Source organism: Acomys russatus, chromosome 27 (assembly GCF_903995435.1).
Source record: "Acomys russatus chromosome 27, mAcoRus1.1, whole genome shotgun sequence".
Lineage (NCBI taxonomy): Eukaryota > Metazoa > Chordata > Mammalia > Rodentia > Muridae > Acomys > Acomys russatus.
This window is the reverse complement of record NC_067163.1, coordinates 7,814,988-7,831,854: the sequence shown is the minus strand read 5'-3', so window position 1 is coordinate 7,831,854 and position 16,867 is coordinate 7,814,988. Positions and strand designations below refer to the sequence as shown.

Sequence of the window (16,867 nt, the reverse complement as noted above, 5' to 3'; positions counted from 1 at the left end):
GAGACTCTGAGGGCTCCTTGGGATTGTGACAACTAGGTCCTTCTTTGTTGTTTGTCTGACTGTTCCTGCCTCAGTCTTCTGACAGCAGGGAAAGGGAGGGAAGGGGAGTGGAGGGGACAAGAGGAGAGGGGAGGGAAGAATTTACTGTCCTATAATGAGACCATGGCCTCCCCACTAACTGGAGATGGAAAGTGTCACTGGGACAGTGTGATTGGGACAGTGTGACTGGGTAGCTACTCTCATGTCTTCACCAAGGTTGCACATGCATGTTGACTCTTGCTGCACAAAAGCTCCAAATTGCAGTGAGCGTGTCCTGTCTATTTGTACTCGAAAGTCTCCCAGGAAATGTCCAAGATAATCTGAAGTGCCAACGAGTCACTTGAGAAGGCCATCTGCCTTCTGTTCCGTGAAAAACCTGGCTTTGGCTGGGACCATTCTCACTGTTTCGTAAGCCTGAATAACGTGTGGCTGACATCTAGTCAGTGTTCTAGTTGTGGTGACGGGATATTCTGTCACTTGCCAGAAAATAGTTAAGCAGTTTCCCTTCTCGTCAGAGGCTTATGATCAAATTGATACCATCCACTTACAATTTATTCTAGATTTTTAAAAAATCAGCTGTATTGAGGATTGGTCCTGATGTTCTGATTAGAAGAGGGGAAAAGGTTTTGCTAAAACTTCTTGACATCCTGCCAATTCCTGTAGCCAGGTGGGACTTCCAGTGGAGGGAAGAGGACACCAACCCACCCATAAAACCTTCCACCCAAAACTTGTCTCACCTACAAAAAGTGTAAGGACTGAGATGGAGCAGAGATTGAGGGAGTGGCCAACCAGTGACTGGCCCAACTTGAGACCCATTCCATGGAAGGAAGCCAACCCTGACACTATTAATAATACTCTGTTATGCTTGTGGACAGGAGCCTAGCATAGCTGTCTTCTGAGAGCCATCATCCAGCACCTGATGGAAACAGATGCAGAGACCCACAGGCAAGCAATAGGCTGAGGTCGGGGAGTTCTGTGGAAGAGTGGGAGGAAGGATTGAGGGAGCCAGAGGGGTCAAGGACACCACGAGAAGACCTACAGTGTCAACTAACCTGGGCCCATGGGGGCTCGCAAAGACAGAACCACCAACCAAAGAGCATGCCTGGGCTGGTCCTAGCCCTCTACACATATGTAGCAGATGTGCAACATGGCCAACATGTGGGTCCCCTAACAATAGGAGTAGGAGCTGTCTCTGACTCTGTTGCTGACCTCTGGATCCCCTTCCCCTAGCTGGGCTGCCTTGTCTAGCCTCAGTGGGAGAGGATGCTCTTAGTCCTGCTGTGACTTGAAGTGCCAGGGTGGGTTGGTACCTGTTAGGGTCCTTCCCTTCTCTGACTAGAAGGAGAGGAGGAAAATAAGGGAGGGAGCATGAGGGTGGGGCTGGGAGGACACGGGGGAGGGGACTGAGATTAGGTTGTAAAGTGATTAGATAGAATAAAATCGAAACAAAATGTTTTGATATTAAATACTTTTCTTTCTTACATCCAAACCAGGACTCTTTGAGTGAATGGTATGGAAGGAGAAAGAGAAGTAAAATAGCCCCAAAATTAGAGGATGAAGGAGCTCAGAGTGGAGTCCTGTTGGTCTCAGAGAGTGAGGTTTTTCTCTCTAGTGGGGAGCAGGAGTGTTGCAGGAGGGAGCCCTTGTCCCCAGGTCAGGACTAGTGAGCTTGGTGGTGGTTCCACTGGGCTAGCTAGGGTTCTTTTACTCTACCCAGAGAGAAGTCACAGATGGGTGAGGAGAAGCTCGCCCAGGCCTGGTCTTTGGTACCATGGGTATGTCTTGGCATTTGACAGCAGTTAGGACAGACCAGACCGGTGCGATCAGCCGCGGGCAGGTGGGCGCGCCAGCATGTGTGCACGTGGTCCACTCTGCCTGGCCTTCCAGCTGCCAGCTCTCACTGTGGCTGGAGCTTCCCCTTCGTCATCTTCGTGCTCTACTAAAAGAAAAAGAAAAGCCAAAGAGATATTTGCACCAATCTCAGCAAACCCTCTATGCAAATGAAGGCTGCATTTCCACCAATCATGGCACCGTCCCGGCCTGCAAACTGCACTTGGACCAATCACGGCAGTCTGCGCCCTCCCCCCCCCCCCACCGGGTTTCTGGGCTAGTGGACTAAAGAGGTGTTTGTACCAGTGAGGGGCCTTCAGATGGACCCCCAGAGGAAGTCCTTCCCTTCTGGTCTAGATGGGGAAGGCTTCATTAGAGGCCTCACAAACTACTTGAAATAGTGCTGGTTGGGGTTGAGTCTCCTTGGAGGGTGGGAGAGGGGTCAGCTGGATTCCCACCAGCAGGAAGCAGGCCCAGTTGTCATGCTGGCCACATTCAGCGTTTATAGCAGCAGGCTGTGGACATGCGGAAAGTCTAGCTGGCTGTGTGAGTGGTCCTCAGTGCATCCAGAGGACCAGGGGTCACTGAAGAAGTAGGGGTGAGGACAGCAAATTAGTGCCAGGCACTGGTGGTGTACGGTTTTAGTTCCAGCACTCTAGGAGGCAGAGCAGATGGACCAATGAGTTCAAGGCCAGCCTGGACTAGAGTGAGTCCCAGATTAGCCAGGGCTACATAGAGAAACCCTGTCTTGAAAAACAAAAACAAAACAAAACAAAAGAACAAATTAGCATCAAAGGGAATGCTTACAATATAGACTTACCATTAACAGTGCTTTGACAGTGTTATTTCCTGTCTTGGGGACGTAAGACTTTCTAATCCATCCCAGTCACAGTGCCCCTGTGGCCGAGTCCCCAAATGCAATGTTTCCAGTTTCCCAGATCCAACTGCTTGACCACCGCTGCACATGACAGAGGAGCTCTCGCTGCATGTCTCAGATCTGTGCTCCCTCCAGAGATGGCTGGCAGGGAGGGCTCAAGGGAGGTGCAGGGACCCTGTAGTCCTTGAGCCTCCAGCCTGACATGTGGCTTTAGTAACTGGGAAGTGATAGGTCTGGAAGATGCTGGGAAAATGGGAACTTTGATAGTAAAGATGATTTTGGCTCCCTTAAACTGTGTCTTCAGGGATCCCGTTAGACAGTTTGTGTGGAGCCTCCGTCTGTACCTGTCCCTTGTCCTGAGGAGGAAGAAAGAGAGCTGGGGAGATATGTCATGCATAAGTAGTCTAGACTACCAGCCAGGGAATGCCTCTACCTTTTGAATTAATGGCGTAGGATTAGAACTCTTAAAAAAAAAAAAGCTCTCTGTAATAAAAAGACATGCATAAGGAGACACCATAGAGGGGCCATGGGAGACTCATTTTTATTGGTCTAGCAAGGTGGTAATTTAAAAGTGGATTTTGCACCAGATATTTTAATTCTAGGAATTTATCACACAGAAATGGAATCCATAGAGGTCTGTTCTGCTTAGGGGCCCCAAGCCAGGACCTGTGGGCAGTGGAGGTACCAGCCTTCCTCCTTAGATGTGGTGGGTACTGGAGAATCAAGGCAGAAAAGGATGGATGCTGATGCTGAAATAGATGGCAGTGGCTGGACAGAACTGCAATGACTCAGGCCATGTCACAAGGTGATGCTTGGGACTTTTTAACTATTTTAATATTTTTTTTGCATATAGGTGGGGTTTCTTGGTTTACTCTTTAAGATTTATTTATTTATTTATTTATTATGTATACGGTATACACCTGCAGGCCAGAAGAGGGCATTAGGTCTCATTATAGATGGTTGTGAGCTGCCATGTGGTTGCTGGGAATTGAACTTAGGACCTCAGGAAGAGCAGACAGTGCTCTTAACCACTGAGCCATCTCTCCAGCCCAGGTGCTTGTGATTTACCATGGATGCCAGGGACCCCTGACCAGGCCGTGCTTGACACTTGGTTCTTAGCAGATGGTTGGGTGATGCTGACGCTGTAGATGACATTTGTGGGAGGGACAGCCAAGATATTTAATAGTTGACTTTTTATAGAAAATAGGGTTAGTTGCAGACACAGGAAAGAATTCAGTTTGGACAGAGCACCCGCTCTGATAGTGAAGGTGGCAGCTGGCTTCGTTCTCCCATCTCTCAGCAGGGAGCTTGGACGAGATACAAATGGCAGGATGAGATACAAATGGCAGGGAGGCTGGCTGTTGGGGTAGGCGTTGGTGACATGGCTGTTCTACAGCGGGGACGCAGGCATGTGGCTGCACTTGGGCGAATCTTGGACCTCACTGGTTGAGTGTTTTCTTCCATGCATTCTGGTGCCGTGAAAGCATGATGCTGGCTCCAACCCGAACATCCATCACTGTGGTCCATGCACAGCCTGGTCCATCCAGCCTGAGAAGTGGAGGAGCCATACACAGTCGTGAGCCAATGTAAATGACCCCCCCCTTCTCCCCGAGAAGAAATGTCACCACATAGTGTAGGGTTCAGGGGTGGAGGAAGGGAAGAGGAAGTGGCAGCAAGCAGGACTGGCCTCTTCCAGGGGACGAGAATGTTCTCATATTGGCTTTGGCGATGCTTGCGTAACTGCCACTCTCCTGGGAACTAGTCAGTTGTGCACTGTGTGGTGTGGAAATGCCGTCTCAGTAGAACTGTTAAAAAATCCAACCCCCCCAGAAAAAATCAGCACCCAAGACACAAGAGATATACAAAACGTGTCGCACATACCTTACTGCCGAGAACAGTTGGCTGCTGCAACCTGCAGTGCTGGAGAGCCTTACAGTTGGCTGGCATCCCCCATCCTAATTCTTAAGGAGCAGGCGTTCCTCTGTGAGGCTCTCTGCACAGAGGACAGGCATGTTCTTGCTCTCGCTTGGCATTTTCCCTTGGCCTGTGTTATTTTGACACCTCCTGTCACCTCCCTGCCCCCCAGGAAAGCACGTTTTATTCAGATCGCCTTCCTCGGTGCACATTTCCCTGGTGGGGGTGGGGGGTTTCTGCGTCTTTTGGAAGCTTCTGTGATGTACCAGCCATAGCCTCCCAGCGCTGTTCCCTTTTTAGCCTCATCATACCCCCACCCACTCTGTTTCCTTTTATTTTCTTCCCTTCACAGCTACCCTGAGCGTCCCACCCTACTGGCTTAGTGACAACTCTCTAGAAATTGCTGTGCAGTGACTAAGACCAACACTTAATTGCAACAAGATTCCCAGAGACAGCCCTGCAGGAGACAGGAGGGACCTGCATCCCAGGTCTGACCACTCCTGGCTGGGAGAGCTGCAGGTTGCTAAGCATGAGCGACAGCCCTTGTTGATGTCTGGGATTCTTTCATGTTTGTTTTTTATTCATTGACTTAAGGAGCAGCATTCCAGTGGAAAGACACAGAGATGAGTTGGGAACGTCCAGATGTAGATTGACTCAGCCTCCAGACTCCCAAACTCAGGAGCTCCCCGTATCTGCTATAGCGACTCCCTTCCTTCAAGGGTTAAGCTCTGAGTGGGAAGGAGGCAGTTTAGGTGACACGAGAGGATCATCTTATTGTGTGGTGGAGCATTTCCTGGGTATATTCCAAGGAGTGGAATAGCTGGGTCTTGAGGAAGCCCTATTCCCAGTTTTCTGAGAAAGCGCCAGATAGATTTCCAAAGTGGTTGTACAAGTTTGCATTCCCACCAGCAGTGAAGAAAATGCTCCACCACACAACAGGGACATATGCTCAACCATGTTCATAGCAGCCTTATTCATAATAGCCAGAACCTGGAAACAGCCTAAATGTCCCTCAGTTGAAGAATGGATAAAGAAATTGTGGTACATTTACACTGTGGAATACTACTCAGCTATTAAAAACAAGGAAATCCTGACATTTGTGGACAAATGGATGGGACTAGAGATGATCATAATGAGTGAGTTAACCCAGAAGCAGAAAGACTCACATGGTATATACTCACTTATAATTGGGCACTAGCCCAAGAGGCATGTCCCATGAAAGTCTTCACTTACCAGGAGATTGGGATAGATGTGAGGACATCCTACTGGGACTCTAGGTAAGAGAAATATAGGAGATGGGGAAATAGGAGGATCCAAGGGATCTTAGAAACCTACAAGAAGAACATCGTAACAGGTAGATCAGAGCCCAGGGGGGTCTGCTCAAACTATTGTACTAACCAAGGACAATACAAGTAGTAAACATCAAACCCCTACTATGACCTAGCCAGTGGACAGGACATTCTCCACAGTTATGTAGAGAGCAGGGACTAACTCTGACATGAACTCTGGTGCCCCATATTTGACGACCTTCCCTTGGTGGGGAGCCCTGGTGGCACTCAAAGAAAGAATAGGTAGGCTACTAAGATGAGACTTGATAGCCTGTGACCATAAAGTGGGGGAGGAGATCCCCCTTGGTCATGGACCTGGGGGAGGGGAATAGGAGGATACAAGTGATGGGATAACATTTTAGTTGTAATCTGAATAAATAAATTAAAAAAAAAGAGTATCATCTTAGAAGTGACTTCGGCACCTGCTGTGGTGGTGCATGCCTTTAATCCCAGCACTCGTGAGGCAGAGGCAGGTGGATTGATGTGAGTTTGAGGCCAGCCTTGTCTACAAAGAGCATCCAGGACAGCCAAGGCTACACAAAGAAACCCTGTCTCGAAAAACAAAACAAACAAACAAAAAAAGTGACTTGGGCTAGAAGGCAATGAGAGAAGCCACTGTTAGCTGGGCTGGACCTGACAGAGGGGTGGGGGGTTGTGGCTCTGGAGCTCGCTGTGGACCTGAGGGAGGTGGTGGTGTAGCTCTGGAGCTCAGTGTGGGTAGCATAGGGCACGCACTGTGGGCTTTGGAAAGCAGAGCACAGTAGTTTCTTATTCAAAGGCAGGATGATTACTTCTGCTTCTGAAAATTGCCACTCATTATAGCACTTGTTTTATGTGGAGCTTTGCAACCTTGTCCTAGGTATGTCCTGTGTGCACAGCAGTGTGAAGCTCCTGTTCTAGGTATGTCATGTGTGTGCATAGCAGTGTGAAGCTCTTGTCCTAGGTATGTCATGTGTGTGTGCACAGCAGTGTGAAGCTCTTGTCCTAGGTATGTCATGTGTGTGTGCACAGCAGTCTGAAGCTCCTGTCCTAGGTGTGCGTGTGTGTGCACAGCAGTGTGAAACTCCTGTCCTAGGTATGTTGTGTGTGCACAGCAGTGTGAAGCTCCTGTCCTAGGTGTCGTGTGTGTGCACAGCAGTGTGAAGCTCCTGTCCTAGGTATGTCGTGTGTGTGTGCACAGCAGTGTGAAGCTCCTGTCCTAGGTATGTCGTGTGTGTGCACAGCAGTGTGAAGCTCCTGTCCTAGGTATGTCGTGTGTGTGCACAGCAGTGTGAAGCTCCTGTCCTAGGTATGTCGTGTGTGTGCACAGCAGTGTGAAACTCCTGTCCTAGGTATGTTGTGTGTGCACAGCAGTGTGAAGCTCCTGTCCTAGGTGTCGTGTGTGTGCACAGCAGTGTGAAGCTCCTGTCCTAGGTATGTCGTGTGTGTGCACAGCAGTGTGAAGCTCCTGTCCTAGGTGTCATGTGTGTGCACAGCAGTGTGAAGCTCCTGTCCTAGGTATGTCGTGTGTGTGTGCACAGCAGTGTGAAGCTCCTGTCCTAGGTGTCGTGTGTGTGCACAGCAGTGTGAAGCTCCTGTCCTAGGTATGTCGTGTGTGTGCACAGCAGTGTGAAGCTCCTGTCCTAGGTATGTCGTGTGTGTGTGCACAGCAGTGTGAAGCTCCTGTCCTAGGTATGTCGTGTGTGTGTGCACAGCAGTGTGAAGCTCCTGTCCTAGGTATGTCGTGTGTGTGTGCACAGCAGTGTGAAGCTCCTGTCCTAGGTATGTCGTGTGTGTGTGCACAGCAGTGTGAAGCTCCTGTCCTAGGTATGTCGTGTGTGTGTGCACAGCAGTGTGAAGCTCCTGTCCTAGGTATGTCATGTGTGTGCACAGCAGTGTGAAGCTTCCCAAATGTGGTACAACACTAGTGGCGTCTAATTTTAAATAGTATTTGAAATGTACCTGGATCTACTTTGGACTCTTCACTCAGCTACCTTAAGGACTAGCAATTAATACTCGCCCTGGGTCAGCAGTCTGCACCCCAGGAGCCTGGGTTGGCTTGCCCATTGCCAGCATATAATGCAGGTGCCCGGCACCCACAGCCCTACTCAGTGAACCATCATCAAAAACCACAGTGGCTGTACCTTTCTGACTGTGCTGGAAACCAGTTGACACCTGTGACTTCACTACTGGGTGCTGTAGTTCTCTGGTGGTCTAGTGGCTAGGATTCAGAGCTTTCACTCCTGGGTTCCATGGCTGGTGGGGAGTGGGAGTGGCTGGAGGGAACTGGGTATGGCTGATGGGGGCTGAACAGAGGCATAATGAGACCATAAAGCATTGCAAGCCTGTGGGTTTCTATGCCTCCTTTATTTTTACTCAGCAAATGCAGGGGCCGGGATAGAGCCGAGTAGTTCTGACAGCTCTGCACCGGGTCCAGGGTCAGGACAGGCCTCCCACATCACTCAGGTTTGAGCTTGTAGAGCTAGCTGTATGAACAGGTCCCCTCTGTGGCTCCTGCAATGCAGATAGGCCCCAGAGGCCAGATGGGATGCGATAACACAGCTCTATTGGGTGACATGTACAGACAGCTGGAGAGAGCCCTCTCCTGGCATCTCTACCTGGGCCTATAGTTTGGGACAGCTGTGGACGTCAGTGATATCCACACGTATTTGGGAGGCTTGCAGGTTGGCAGCTGACAGCGTGAAGTTTACTGGAAGGGGACAGTGTTCTCATCCTCTGGGAAGCTGATGACAGAACATGACGTCGGCCCATGGGGAGTGTCTATCCTTCACTGAATGGCAGCTCTGGCGCAGGCTCCTGTTTGGTTCAGTAACTGGTGAAGGGCGGAGCTGCCTGCCCTGTGGTGCTCCAACATAAGTCATTCAGAAGATAGGTGGACCAGCAGGCCTGCTTCCTGTGGGTGCCTGGGTCTCCTTCCACAGGGTCCCGTGTAACTCTCACCCCATTTGTGTTTGTTGTCCATGTCCAGCTTCTGTCTCCAGGCAGGTCCTTAGCACACGTTTTAAGTAGCACACACCGCCAACTTGTCTAACCTGCCATGGCACCTCCTGCCAGTAAGAATCTAAGGAAAGTCTGTGATCTGCTGACACACACAGTTCTGTTTAAGACCTGCAGTATAGTCTTGCATCGAGTATGTTGCATCAAGAGTTAGGGTGGAAAATACCCAGTTGTCATTCCCTGCACGGCTCACCTCCTGGCAGTGCCGCATGCACACAGTGTGTATATCACGTCTTCCTGAGTTGGGCCCAGTGGCAGCTTGAGGGAGTGTACATCAGGCTTTCTGGTGGCGGGTTGCTTGTCCATGGTCTGGGTTTAGAAAATGATGGGAGAAATGTGACTGTGAGCTAGATCTGGCGCCTAAGGCTGTCACACTGTGACTAGCTATGCATATATCTTCTAGGATTTAATACTTTGATCAACCCAGTCACTTGGGACATTGACAGATCAGGGAAGTGCCAGCATTCCTAGGGTGAGGCTGGAAGAGGCCTGACTGACACAACTTGAAGAATTTAAGACCAACAAAAAGACTCTGAAACTTGTGTTGGAGGAGCCATTTTGTGTGCTCAACAGTCAAGCAACAATAATCACAGGTCGGCTACGGGGACAAGCCAATGAAGCCCCAGTGAGAACCCATCAGCTTTGAAAATCTAGCTGCTTTTCCGAATTTTAGTAGTTTGGATATGCTGTATTTGATGCTTGAGTGATCTGTGCCAATCCTGTGTAAACACACACACGTGCGTTTCCCCTGGAGAGCTTGTTGCCAGGACTTCCCAGCATGGCTCAGCATGGTCCCTTCCACAGTGGCGTTGTCTGGAGTTTAGGCATCATCCAGGGTGGGATTGCTCCTCCCATGTCTCTGCCTGCCTCTTAAAGCGTGATTCCACAGAGACAATTGTCTCCATGCCTTGTAGGCAGAGATTCTGTTCCCTTTGCCCACCACCTTTTTGGCCATAACCTCTGAACAAGCGGAGGCACAATAGAAAAACACGTCCCATCTTCCTGCCCATCCTGTGATGCAGGCTGCCCAAGCTTGGGCTCTTCGCACATGGGTGCAGGCAGCACTGGTGTCCAGCTGCTCCTGGGTTTGGAGTATTAAAAACTGCAGCAACCTTTGGAGTTAATAATGCAAAATCCCTTTATCTTGCACCAAGAGTCACTGGTTCCTGCTGCAGCCGGGAGCTGGTTTATGGCAAACAGCTCTTGACAGAGGCTGGTGTCTCAAGCCTAGGCTGCTCCCCAGAGCCACTCAGGAGTGTTCACGCCTGGTTCCTGAAACCTCCATTAGGATTTGAACTCCGGGTGGCTGTACATCTTCCGAAGAAAGACTTTCAGAGGTGAGGGAAGTTTAGAGCCACCTCTATTGGTGGCACGATGCACAAACACCTGGCTAGAATTGTGGGCCCTGACCCGTAGCTATTGTCATAGGTTTTATATGATGTGGCAGTCACCCAACCTCGCATCAGCCTTCAAGTGCATAGAGACTGTAGACCTGCAGTATGTGTAGATATGAAAATCCATATAGAGTGTGGCTGCTTCTTTACGTGTGTGTGTGTGTGTGTGTGTGTGTGTGTGTGTGTGTGTGTGTGTGTGTGAATTTGAATGGATCCACGTGGAACCCCGAGCTTTTTCCTCTTTCCACCTTTCCCAGTGTCTGTGGCTCACAGCTCAGCGGCCCGTGGGACGTTTGTGGGTGTATACGTGTCTTCCGGTGGTGTGTCTGTGGAGGCGTTCTCTTCTTTTGAGGTGCCTGTCTCCATTAGTGTAGTTTATTATCCTTGGCTCGTCAGAGTGCCACTCTCATTTATTTCATATTTAAACAAGTTAGAAGCAGCCACATCAGTCCCCCGATGTACTCCCACGGGGCTTCTGCTTCTGCATCGCAAGGGCTTGAGAATCCCCACACTAGTTCCCCACATAGCTGCTCGGGAGTCAGAACGCGAAGACCAGCCGAGGCCTAGTCTTGCCACTAGGATTTCGGGTTCAGGAGGGAGACCAGTAAATTAGGTGGACAGGCAGAGCCTCCGGGGCATGAGGTGGGAGGGGCCCGGTGCTCCTACGTGGTCAGCTGACCTATGAGCTCCTCCTACTGATGTTCTCAGAGCCCAGCTGTGAGATGAGGGATTCTTCTAAGCATGGGTGGAGGGCAGAACAGCCCTGAGAGTTAATCTCCCTTGATTAGTACTCATTTCTTCTGCTGAGAAATCTTCCCTGCGAACTTGTAGTTTACCCACGCCGTCGCTGCTCTTAATGGGGTACAAAATATGGCCTTCTTTCTGCATCTTTTTTAAGTCTTCACGGAAGACTTCGCGTTATTACGTCTGATTCATTATTTAATATCTCTTGCATAAGATGTCTGGCAAGTCCCTCCTGGAGAGTTGGTGCATTTCATTTTTAAATAAAATTAAAAATTATGTTATACCACATTTCCCAGAAAGCTCAGTGGAATGCTGTTCCCACAAGCTGGCGATGGGTAGATGTAATTTTCATTCTTTTTGCCATTCTCGGTCTCTTTATTGCCACATAACAGTCTTGTTTTATGTCTTTCTCACTGTAAAGTGCTTCCTGTTCTTTGTGGAAACCGGGAGACTCTGAGATGTTGCGGTGGCCACTGTGCAGGCTCTTCCCAGGGGCCTGCTCTGGGTTGGAGGCCTGTGGGGCCTGAGCTCTCTAACTCAGCGTGCCCACCGACTGTGTAAGGTGACCTAGAAATCCAGGCTCACTGAGATAATAAGACAGTAAAAGCGTGTTCCAAGGATAGAATATTTTAATGGCAAAAGTCTGCTTTTTGGAAAAACACTGCAGTGTTGGTATAATACATGGTCTGGAGAGATGTAAACTTTGAGGCCCGATCATCGGTTCAAAGGCGTTGGCTTCTGTGCTGCAGAGGCGCCTGGGCTCCAGCTGCCCCTCTCGCCCTCCTCAGTGCGGAGTCTGGGAGGGAGGCAGCTGAATCCTTCCCGGTTCCCTGAACTTAGACTCAGGTTATGCTGGCTTCTAGTTTATTTTGTTAGCTTCCAGGTGCTGCCATTGACTTCTGTTGGTGTGTTTTCGGAGTCTGGGAAGTCCCTTGGCAGGTAGCAAGGATTGGAGATGTGGTTAATGAGGGCTGCAGTCATGAGAGCATGGTTACTTTCATGGCTCTGAGAATGAAACCTGTGTTTTACCACCATCCCCTACCTATTAGGATAGCTGTACCCCAACTATCTCTGGCTTATTCCTCGGAGATTGTAGCAGTCTTTATGTGAGTGCCATTTATCATCTTCAAGCACAGATTGACCTCAACACAATAACAATGATTGACTTCAAACACACACACACACACACACACACACACACACACCCACGCATGCACACACATGCACACACTCAACAAAGAGACATTAGAGTTTAATAATTATAAAATGAAATAGGGGCCAGGTGTGGTGGAGCATGTCTTTAATCCTAGCACTTTGGTGATGGAGGCGTGTGAATCTCTGAGTTCAAGGCCAACCTGGACCCCAGGCTGAATTCCAAGACAACTGGGGCTGTGTAGTAAGACCCTGCCATAGCAGAGAAGAATGAAATATACCTAATAAATGTCTACAGAGTGTTCTACCCAAACAGTACATCATATTTATTCTTCATTTTAGGACAAAAAGCAAGGGTTAGCAAAGACCAAAGCCTCAAGTGATCGCTTGTGTTCTATCTGGTCACAATGAGTAAAACTAGGGATGAACAGAAGAACATGCCGAAACTCTTGGATCGTGAAAAAACACACACTGCTGAAGGATGGTTGGGCAATCGACGAAATCAGGAACTCAAAAGTAATGACAATAAAATCCTTCCAAACGGAACTTGACTACGCATCAAAAGCATCACGGTCAAGTACTTCATTTCAAGAATGCAAGAGTGGCTCAACATATATGAATCTATAAATACAATATATCACTTTAATTGTCTCAAAGGGAAAAAAATCACATGGCCATCTCGACAGATGCAGAACAGGTCTTTGAGAGAGTTCAATAACCCTTCTAGGTTAAAAACCTTAAGCTAGAGTAGAAAGATTATCCCTCAGCATAATAAAGGCTCTTTATGATAAGCCCATATAAACATTTTATCATATGGGGATACCTCAAAGCAGTTCCACTAAAACCAGGAACAGGACATGGGTGCCCACTTCCTTCATTCTTAGTCATTATAGTCTCCGAGGTCTCAGCGAGTGAAGACAAGAGAAAGGTGTAAGAAGACACCTGGCAGCCAGATGTTCTGTCGTCTCTCAGACGGATGTACCCTTGGGATAACTCACTGCTCTTGGTTCCTTATGATACGGACAGAGTTCCTAAGTCTAGGGACCCTGTGAGAAGTCACAGGGCAGATGTGTGATGTCTCCCATTTTTCCTGATGCAGGGATGACTCAGGACACTCACGTGCTGCCTGGTGTTGCTGTTGTCATAGTGATCAGGATGTCTCTGCCCCTGTCTAGGTGGAACACATGGGGAAGATGGAGACCAGACTGCAGTGCCAGGGGGCAACTCCCACAAGCTGTCAGGGAATATACAGTTGCTCTTTCTCCTATTTTGACTTTCTGTGGATAATTAACAGCGCATCTATTTGCTCTGTATCTTCTACCAAAAGCCATCTCCCACAGGACTTTCAAAGAACATTTTCCTTCAAGAAACAGGGTAACTTGTGGCTGACTATCTACACTTCACTCTACACTCATCATAAAAACTTGCTCACACAAACAACACGAACCCAGACATAAAAACAAAGAAGAGAAAACAGTTTAAATCCAGTGGAAAGGGAAGCACTAATTCACGTCATAACGGTGTTTGCTGGGAAGTTAGTAGAGCGCTGCTGATTTCAGCTCAGAATTTGTGAACTCTGTTGGAGCTTTTGGTCTCCAACCAGACCTGAGATGGAGAATCCTTTTTCCATGTGGCCTGAGCTGCAGTGCCACCTCTAAGAGTAGCAGGGCAGTCATGCTTGGAGCTTAGCTCTTTGTAGAAGCTGTGAATGTGGCTCTTTCCTGTGGATGCATCATGGGCCCCACAATGCAGGTGGTGTAAGGCTGCTGTGTCTCAGGAAACCACACAGGTTGGTCTTCTGACATGTTGAGTCTGGGCTCAGCTTTACCTGCCTCAAACAGGTTGGTCATGTCTTGATTCTAGCCATGAAGAACTGGATGTTCTGGGAGAGCTGTGTTTATAGGGTGAGGGTGGCTATGAGAAACAGTCTTTGTGGGTTTTTTCTGAACCACTATTGGTCATAGATGATTCCTCAAGTAGTCCTTAAGAACTCCAGGGCCAGTTCAGCCTGGTGGCACAGAACTGTAATCCCAGCTACTCAGGAGGCTGAGAGGGTAGATGACAAACTCAAGGCCAGCCTGATCGACTTAGCAAGACTCTGTCTAAGAAAAAAAGAGGGCCAAGAATGAAGACTAGTGGTAGAATACTTGCTTACTAGAGTAAAGCTTCCTCCCCCTCCACATGAATGAATTCCAGGGTCTTTGACCTGATCAGATTTAGAGCCCAGTATCTTGTCTTGGTAGAGGTAACTGAGGCCCCATACAGACTCTATGCACCCACTGTTGGAAACAACCTCATGGAAATTAAGACCTGTGAGCCACCCCAAGATATAACATGTACTGCCACAGGTCATCAGAAAGAAAATGTAATGTAAATGTAATATTGCTCATTAGGAAAAAAAATCATATTAACCTTTCCCTTCATTCCATGTCTCAGGTGAACAACTGTAATGAAAAGTTTAAAAATGACCTAGATGCGCTGTGGAAATTTTGCTTGACTAGTTTGTAAGTAGGCATCTTTCTGGTTGAGTTGTTTTCCTCAAAAAAAGCTGAGCATATGTGCTTGCTTGTCTTGTGAGGAGTATAAATGCTGTTTGGTGCTGTCCAACCCAACTCTGACTAAAGAGCCCTGTCATGGCATAGTTGGTTGTGTTGCTTGTCAATACCAACATAGAGTAGGATTGACAGGTGCCAGTAGGTGCCTTCCGTGTTGCTGGCTGTTGTGTGGCACTACTCCTGGGAAGATATGAGCAAATTATCTGCTTACCCAATAGTCAACCGATGACAGACCAAAGTACTGATACGACCAAAATCCAGCTTGAGTTTACTGAGGTTACTTAAAGGAGTGTGGGTGAGGGATTACATTCAGGAACAGGAATAACTCAAAGCAGCTGAATCACTGAAAGCCCACCCAAGCATGGGTGATGACTCACAAAAACTGGAAACCTGAAGACCTCTGCAGGACTTGCAGTTCAGTAAGTGGGAGAGTCTCTTTTAAGCAGCCCTTGCTATTTGTATAATCTTGGCAGGGCAGGAGGCATGGGTGGGTGGGTGGGGAACCTTGTGAGTCTGGTACCTTTTAGGGAGTTCCTGGGACTTGTGAGTTGCTTACTTCCTGAGTTTGTTTGTTTGGTTTGGTTTTTCGAGATAGGGTTTCTCTGTGTAGCCTTGGCTGTCCTGGATTCACTTTGTAGACCAGGCTGGCCTCGAACTCACATCAATCTGCCTGCCTCTGCCTACTGAGTGCTAGGATTAAAGGCATGCACCACCACATCTGGCCTTACTTCCTGAGTTTTAATGAGTCTTCCTTTAGAAATTCCAGAGTCTTAAAGAGAAAATCTTTATAGGATGGAAGGCTTCAACTCATAAGAAATTACAATGGAGAACATTGGAAACCGAGCCTTCAACCTCCCTTCTTGTTCACCTATAGGCTGGGTCACTTGCAGAGCTGTTCTGTGCTTCTGGCCCAGGAGCCAATGTCTGGGATTGGAAAATCTCCTATCCCAGCTGTCCAGGGGTAGGTGGACAGCTCCAGTATGGCAGACTCTTCTACTGGGACCGCAGGCACTGGCTGCCTCGGAATCTTCTGCAATCTCTAGACCCATTCAGAACTCTTGTAGGGCTTCTCAGAGGGAGAAGGGTCAATAGAAGGGAAGTGAGGTCCATGTCAGGTTTCTTCTTTTAGACTTTTTTTCCCAACTGGAAAATTCTAGCTGGAGGTTATAGTTTAATTTTGTGAATGAAAAATGAGTCCTGGTGGTTATTGCTATCTTTATCATGATAATAAAATTAAACCTAAAAAAGCCAGCTGACACACAAATGGACACTGTGTTGTCTGTGCAAGCATGGGTCATTATTTGGCCTTGAAAGGAAGAAACTTCCAACATGTTCCACAGTTTTGGAGCTCACGGGCTAAGACTGTAGACCTGTGGCTCTAGGGCTTTGGTGGGATGGTGACAACAGTGGTGACACGAACTGCTCACCTAATGGCCAGGAAGCAAAAGAGGGACCTGCAAGCACATCACAAAAACTACACAGAGGGACTATTCCTTTATCACACCTAAGCCATGGCACGCTGCAATATGGATTCAGCAAAGTAAGGCAGTCACAGGAGGCAGACATGGTTTCATTAGGGCTGTCCCCAGAGCCATCAGTGTCACAGAGGCAGAAAGCAGAATGGTGGATGCTGGGAGTGCGCAGGGGAAGTCCAAGGGAGGCATGGGGAGACCCTTCCGAGAGGAGAGGTCCAAAGTGAGATGACGGAAGCTGTGGGTTGATGCACAGCGGTGTGTGACCACGCTTACATGGCTTTTTCCACTTAGAGATGGCTATGGCACTGTGCACTCTGTGTGCATTTTACCTTGGTTAAAATGTGTATAAACTAAAGGGACTCGTGTGGGGCAGACAAACAATAACCTTCTATGCCAAGGCAGGGCTCCGCACTCTCCTGGTTTTGCTCTGGAGGTGGATGCACGTGGGCCAGGCATCATTCCAGACAGTATTTTGACTTGGAAGAAAACCAAACCACATGAAGAGAGAATGAGTGTACAAGGTGAAGGCACGCGCCTCCCCGTGTAGTGACTCTGCTGACTG

At 48.5% G+C, this 16,867-nt stretch overlaps 1 protein-coding gene across 1 annotated transcript in view; it reads left to right on the top strand.

Moving 5' to 3' along the window:
- Rasa3 (RAS p21 protein activator 3) overlaps nt 1-16,867 on the top strand; it is a 112,723-nt gene that overhangs the window by 27,260 nt on the left and 68,596 nt on the right. The gene's annotated exons all lie outside the window — the stretch shown is intronic.